Here is an 8,141-nt window from a genome sequence, read left to right as displayed (position 1 = left end):
AGAAGGGATCTGGGCCTGCAAGAGTGCTCCTTTTCGTAGCACTGACTACTGCTAAATCGACTATTTTTTTTTTTTTTGTACCGGGGATCGAACTGGGTCCTTGTGCTTGCACAGCAGGCAGTGAAACCACTGAGCTAAATCCCCAGCCCTAAATCTACTTTTGTATCTCCCGAGCTTTCACTTTTATATTCATTACAAAAGATGCCAAACTTCAATCAAGCTGATCCAACCTCTTTACCACAAAGAGTAGAGCCCGGAACGCCAGCAGCCTTCCATTTCTGCATTTATGAAATAGATGAGTTAGTCTGAGAGTTAGTCTGCAACCATAGAGCTGAAAGAAGCTTAGAGATAAAGCTCAAAGTCCTTGGTTAACAGAGAGTAACTGAAGTTCAGAGGAGGAAAGTGATACACACAGCTAAGTAAAAATAAAACTGGCTAGAAAGTCAGGTCTTCACATGCACAGAAACATCAGAGTTCGGGCCACCCTCAGGAGGAGCCAGATTGGTGGCAGAGAAGCCCTTGGAAAGAGTGGACTCCTGAGAACTGTCAGGCTTCAGGAGGTGGGAGGAGTGTAGCTCCTCAGCTTCTGGCAACTGTGATACATTAGGGGGTCTAGGATGAGTGTGGTGCGGCATCTTTAATCCCAGCACTCTGGGAAGAGGATTGTGAGTTTGAGCCCAGCCTGGGCAACTCAGTGACTCAGTGAGACTCTGTCTCAAAATAAAAGATAAAAAGGGGCTAGATAGGTAGCCCAGTGTGTAGGCCCTGGGCTCATCCCCCAACATCACACACACACACGCACACACACACACACACACAATTAAACTATTATGTATGATGGTATAGTTTTATAAGGGACATAAGTATTTATTAGTACATTTCTGGGGTCATCTTTATAAGTGGATAAAATTCCATATATGTATTTATATATACAGATGTATTCATGTTATTTATATAAAATGCATAGGTAGAATATACATGCATTATGCATATATAGACAATATGACTATAATATTAACATATATAGGGCTGGGGATTTAGCTCAGTGGTGCCACCGCCTGCCTCATAAGTACAAGGTATGGAGTTCCATCCCCAGTACCAAAACAAAACAAAATGAACATATATGTGTATGCATGTATATAGACACACACACGATATATATATGTTAATGTGTATGAGTATAGTGTTAATAAGTGTATATAAATACATGTGTTATATGTTTACTGTGTAAATACATATGGTGCATAATAATATAATAACATATGTAATTATAACATGTAATATGTAAATATAATATATGTGGTAATATGTATAATAATATAACATACATGTATATGCATATGTACATATATATTCTTATACACTAATGGAATTTTATCCATTTATGAAGATAATCCTAGAAATTGATTAAAAAACATGTTGGAATTTACTATTTTATGAATAAATATATACATACATACATATTCATTCATACAAGCACACAAATATAGCTATAAATAGATCATGTATACATATTTGGAGCTCCTTCTTCCTCCATACATGAATATATTGTGAGATCTCTTTCCCTTTAAATATTTGTGTATATTGTACACTTTTTGTTTTTTGGTACTGGGGATTGAACTCAGGACCTTGAGCTTGCTAGGCAGGTGCAGTGCCACTGAGCTAAATCCCCAGCCCTGTACACTTTTTTTTTATTCTTCACTCTTTTTTGGGGGTTGTTTGTTTTTTTTGGTACCAGGGATCGAACTTGGGACCTTGCACTTGCGAGGCAGGTGGTGGAACCACTGAGCTAAATCCCTGGCTTTTTTCATTTTTTTGAGGCAGGGTCTCCCTTTATAGTTCAGGCTGGCCCTGAACTCACTATGTAGCCCAGGCTGGCCTTGAACTCACAGCAATCCTCCTGCCTCAGCCTCCTGAGTGCTGGGATTACAGGCATGTGCCACCACACCTGGCTAAGAAGATTTTTGATATATAAAATTTTGAAGCCAGGTGTGGTGGTGCATGCCTGTAATCCCTGAACTCAGGAGGCCAAGGTAGGAGGATTGCTGCAAGTTTGAGGCCAGCCTGGACTACAAAGTGAGTTCAAGACCAGCCTGAACTACAAAATGAGACTCTGTCTCGAAAATTTTTTTTTTGATATATGAAAATGATTTGTAGTATTGTCTACTACCTGAAAAGCTGACTGTGCTGAGAAAATTACATTTAGTTCATTCAGCTGGCATTTCTCCTAGATCTAGATGCCAGATACTCTTTGAGGTTCTTGGGATACAATGGACACCACATGCAGTTTCTGCTCCCAAAGACCTCATATGCTAGTGTGCAATAAAAAAAAAAACAATAAGAATCCTAGAAGATAGCAGAACTCATCATTTGCAGCAAGAAGCAGACAAATATGCAGTGTTAGATTCCAGTGGTAAGTTCCATGGACAGCAAGAGGACATGGGAGAGGGCAAGGTTGAGGTGAGACTTGAAAGATAAGGATGGGTTGGTGTAGCCCAGGAAGGTGAGTTCAAGGTGAGGTGCAGAAGGGGTGTTCAGCACTGAGAAGGCCCAGAGGTGACAAGGCCCAGGAAAGACAGAGCACTCTGTGTTCCAGCAACCAACCCAGAAATGACCCGCGTAGCTGGAGAAGAAATTTAGAGCAGAGGGTGGAAGGCTGGTCTGGAAAGGAGCACAGAGGCCTGATCAGAAATGTGAAATTTAAGAGCAATGGGAAACCACTGTTGAGTTTTTAGTAAGGACATTACATGATGAAATTTTGCTTAGTAAGATCCTTCAGATGGCAGGGAAGACTGAATTGGAAGGGAGACAAGGTCACAGACAGCAGAACTGTCAGGAGACTTTATAGGTCAGCCAGGGAAGACAGTGGGGTGGACAGTGCTAGCAAGTGGCTTGAGGACTCCCATGACACCCAACACCTACTCTGTTCCAAATGCTCAGGTGTAGGACCGAGGGCCTTACCAAACTCTCCGAGGAGCTGACTGCAGCGAAGAACACCCGGGAAGGAACACAACGGACAAGATGGAAAGTAAAACAGACCTTTATTAGTCTGGCCAGACGGCACTCCCAAAGCAAAGTAGCTTAGAGAGGCAACTGGCTCAGAGTCCGAAGCTGTTTTTATAGGGGGTCGCAGGGGAAGTTGGCAAGCAGAAATACAAAAGTGGAGGAGAGAGATAAAAAGGACCTTTTACAGATTGTCCTTAAGATAACATATTCAGATATGGAGTTGGGAGAGCATGACAGAGCTCTACGCACACAACAGACCTTCCTGGCACAACAACAAGCACATCCCTGGAACTCGATGTCTACCTGGTGATCTGTAACAGAAGCAAAAAGTTGGGGCCCTATTACAAAGATGGAGTAACTGTTGTTCAGTCTTACACAGGCAAGTGCTTTTTGAGATGCATAAGCCCAGTGCACCCTCCTGGGGTCTGAATGAGGCAGGTTCTATTATTTCTTCTATTTCATACTTGAAATGATAGAGGGCCAAGTTACTTTACATTGCCAAATGGTGGATCTGGGATTTGAAACCCCATTGTGAGGCTACAAGTTGAATCTTTCCCTATAGTTTTCTCCCCAGGGACAAGCTGATTTGAGGGGATGTAGACAGTGGACTTGGAGTAGTCACTGACAAATTACAGCGAGCAGTCATGAGTAGAGGAAGAGTTCCAGATAAATGCTGGGTAGAAGGAAGTTTGCTTTTTAAAGAGGCATTGTGGAATTGGAGACACCATGCGGTGAATTACAGATCTTGTGTTTCAGGACCAGGTCAAGGCTCACAAGTACAGATTTGGAGGACATCAACATGGATCAGCATGTAATGGGAACCATAAAATAGATGCAATTGCCTGGGGCCAATATTTAGGGTGACTGAGAAGACAGTCCAGCACTCCCAAGAGACATCACCAGCATTTAAGTAATGGATATGAGAGATGTAGCTTCAAAGTGAGTCCAGCAGAATGTGGCTGAAGAAGTCTGCAAAAATCAGAGAAAGGGGGCATCACCAAAATCAAGGAAGAAGATGTTTCCAAGAGGAGGAGACTATCTGGCCAGGGTCAAATGCTGCCTAGCAAGGGGAGCACCGTGACATTCTCTTTAGACTCAACAACAGTGAGGGCCCTGGGAAAACAGCCAGACCGTGGTGAGAAGTGGAGTAAATGGGTGTCTCTAACTGAAGGAAGATGTGAAGTGGTGGTGGGACGAGAACACAGGAACTCAAGGCTGAAGAAGTTTGTTTGATTTTGAATATAAGGACTATCTATGAGCCTGGAGTAGTGCACATGCCTGTAATCCCAGCACTCCGGGAGCCTGAGGCAGGAGGATTGCAAGTTCATGCCAAGTCTGGGCAACTTAGTGAGACTCTGTATCAAAACATAGAAAAGGCTGGGGATGTACATCAGTGCAAAGGTCCTGGGTTCAATTCCCAGTACGGAAAAAAAAGGCCATCTATGTGCATCTATTCCAGTGCTGATGATAAACAAGTCCTGCAGAAGATGTGAAATGATGAAATGGTGGAGCAGAAAGAAGGGATAAAGCAAAGCAGGAGTTCTTACAAGCGGAGATGGGACTCAGAGCACAGGGGGAAGTATTGACCTCAGCAGCAGGGGACAGTGTGTTCACTGTGAAGGGACACAAGGTAGGCTTGGGGGTGGGAATCTGAGCCTTTTCCCACCAGAGGACTTCATTTTAATAGCATGAGTGAGAAGGGGAGAGGTAGTGTGTCAGAAGATTGAGGAGAGGTGACGAATTTGCAAAATAATGGAAGGCTCAGGGAGTAGGGCAGAGAAAGACTCTAGGACAGAATAAGTCTAGCAGCCGTGAACTTGAGAGACTGCCTGGTGTGCTCAAGCAGAGCTGGGCTGACCACATCTACACAGAGATCAGAAACCTCGCCTTGATCCAAGTTGTTTTCCCCAGTGGCGGGGGCTGAGGTGAGGGGATTAGGGATGTGGACAGTAGAGATCTGAACAAGAGAGTTGAGGGCCTGCAAGAGACGCAGAGTAGGGATGACCACAGCCTCTCCCCAGATGGGGAAGTGGTGGGGCAGATCCGTACCCTGGCTCTCTAACTGGCTCCCTGATTTTGGGCAAATTGCCACATATCTCTGGGCCTCAGAATTCCTCTCCCTTGACTAGGGGATGTTTAATGTCCCTTCCAGTTCTCAAATTCTGTGGTCCAGCTTTGCAAAAGTGCAAGTGTTTTGACCACAAGTGAGAGACACTGCCAATTCTTCCTTGTTGCTAAGGTCATGCAACCGTCACTCTGTTGGAGAAGCAGATTCCATTGATCTTTTCAGGCTACTGATGAAACGTTTTCATTTTCCCATGAAAATATGCAAAATGTTCAGAGCTCTTCCCATAAACCAAGAATAAACATCTCACTGCCATTGTTGAGCCAACCCTGCTGTCAGTTTCCCAGTCTGTACTTGATTCCATTCAACTGGACCTGAAAACACCATTGTTGAGAGTATCTGCATAAATTACTATGAAGGCAGTTGCAGGGGACAGAAAGACAAGACTGATATAGTCCTTGCTCTTTTATAGTTCAGAAAGCATAAGTCCGGTACAGAAATAAATATGCAAGGGTTGTAAATCTTAGTATTCAACCTAAGTAAGAAGGAACAATTTCTTTCCATATTTTTCTTTAACAACTTAATGTCTGTTTTTTTGGTTTGTTTTTTGTTTGCCACTGGGGATTGAACTCAGGAACTTATGCCTGCAAGGCAGGCGTGGAGTCACTAAGCTAAATCCCTGACCCTTAATGTCTGTTTTGAGTCCATTTTTACCAAGTTGGAATAAACTCAGCTGGGGTCCCAGCCATTTTTTGGGTCATAGCTAATTTTAGGGGCTTATATAATCTCAAGGATCAGGAGGGGGTCCTTTTCTGGGCCTCAGTATCCCGTCAGCACTATCTGCTGCAACATCGTGGCCCCCATGGTTCTGCACTGTTAGCTTGTGCAGGCAGCCAGGGATACATTTCTCTTGGCAAGATCTTTTCTATTTTCTGTGGGGATTTTCTGGAATGCATGGCAGTCACTGCGCCTCTTCCCAGTATGATTAAACAAGATACTCATCAATTTTCTTCACTAGGTCTTGCTGGTACCCCAGATTCTTCCTGGGATACAGGATAAAAAGGCCTTTTCCTTCCAAGACCAAGTGACATTTTGGCTCTCTGTATGTCCTTCCATCTTTTCTTCTTATTTCTCACCCTAGGAAGCCTCTGGTCTGGGAAAATTGGGCAGGTGAAGTGGAGAATCCTACTATAACAAATAGTGTTTGCTTCCCTGCTTCTTGCCTGCCTTTCTCTGCCATTTCAGATACTAAGAAACTTCTTTTTCTCTTTATTTTCCATTCTATTGAATTGGGGATGATATAGGGGAAATAGATGTAACTCTCAACCTGCTAGATGTCTGATACACTGAGTTCATGTTCTTTACAATCAAAGAATGAATTCTAGGAACAAGAGAGATTAAGAGTAGAAAATATTTATTGAGGGCCAGACAGCTCCTGCCTGAGAAGGACAGGAAGGGACCCAGAAAATGGTTTGCCCACAAGCCTACTTCTCAAAGTTTTAGAGAGCAAAATCATGAGGTGGGTACAAAGTGGGGCAAAACTATGATCAACCAATAAGATTACACGTACAATCACTTAGGTAATATTGATCCAATGGGGAAGCCAATCATGTAACAAGTGTACATGGAAAGAACAAGGACCTTTCCTGGAAGGGATGGGTCAGGAGGTCTTGGTCCCTCACCCAGGGTAGCTGATGCTTATTTAGAATATCAATCATTGTTGATCAATCATTGTCTGTAGAGAGGCTTCAGTGGCATTGTTAGAAAAAGTTCAACTATATCCAGGTTCATTAAGGGTGGAGTTTATAGGCCACTCAGTTACCTTGTAATGGTGGACTAAACTATGAACCATTGAGTTTTTTTGTGTCTCATCAATATAATATTGTAATATATATAATCTTGTAGATTATTTCAATCATCTCCTTGAAGTGGGGATACCCACTAAGGTTGTCCTGATGTACTTGACAAGGGGAGCAGGCCACATATCTAGCAGGGCATTTGTTGTAACAACTCTGCATATTCTTTGCCCAGACTAGAAAGGAATTGCACTCTCCTTTAAGTGGTGAAGTGATTAGTAAAAGACTAAGAGTAACATCTTAGATTACTCATCTGAAGGCTTTGCTTTCTTTTTGAACAAGAATTTTAAGACTTCTATGGGTTTACAGGAGTATTTGGATGGTGGCTCACACTCCACAACAGTTTCTGGTTCCCAGGGCTTGATTAGGTGTGGTATATCCAGGAGTCCAGGCCTACTACCTTGACAGCTGATGGAGTTGACAGGATCATGGTGTATGTTCCTTCCCAAGTTGGTCCTAGGGAAGGAGATGATGAGGGAAGAGACTTTACTAGTACTAAATCTCCAGGGTGGAATATGGGATTTCCTTTCTCTTTAGGCTGAGCAGAATTCTGTTAGATGTTAAAAGTCTGTTGGAATTTAGCCAGTGAGGTGACATCTTTTAGTAAGGAATCTGTTTCTCTATTGAAGGAAAATCATTAGTGAGACAAGGGTGTCTATAAAGCATTTTATTTTTTAATTTTTATTTTTTTGGTACCAGGGATCCTTGCGTTTGCACAGCAGGCGATGAAACCACTGAGCTAAATTCCCAGCCCCTATAAAGCATTTTAAATGGACTGAGGCCTAGAATTTGAGGTGTATTTCTTACTTTGATGAGAGCTAAAGGCAGTAAGTGAGGCCTCTGTAGGTAGGTTTCCTGAGTCATCTTGCCAAGGTGGCTCTTTATGGTCTCATTCATTTTCTCTACCTTTTCTGATTGTTGTGGCCTCCATGCACAGTGAAGATGATAGAGAATACCCAGTGCCTGGGAGACACCCTGTGTGACTGTTGTCTTAAAAGAAGGCCCATTATCACTCTGTAAACAATTAGAAAATCCAAATCTGGGGATGATTTCTGAGACCAAAGCCTTTACCACCTCTTGTGACTTTTCTGTTCTACAAGGAAACGCCTCAACCCAGTTTGTGAAAGTATCTACACAGACCAATATGTATTGGAGCTCCTTACTTTTTGACCTATGAGTAAATTGAGTTGCCAATCTTTTCCAGGGTATTTATC

Source organism: Heterocephalus glaber, unplaced genomic scaffold (genome assembly GCF_053883595.1).
Source record: "Heterocephalus glaber isolate CG9 unplaced genomic scaffold, H.glaber_assembly_v1.0 deba00000809, whole genome shotgun sequence".
Classification (NCBI taxonomy): Eukaryota; Metazoa; Chordata; class Mammalia; order Rodentia; family Bathyergidae; genus Heterocephalus; species Heterocephalus glaber.
This window is presented reverse-complemented; position numbering follows the sequence as displayed.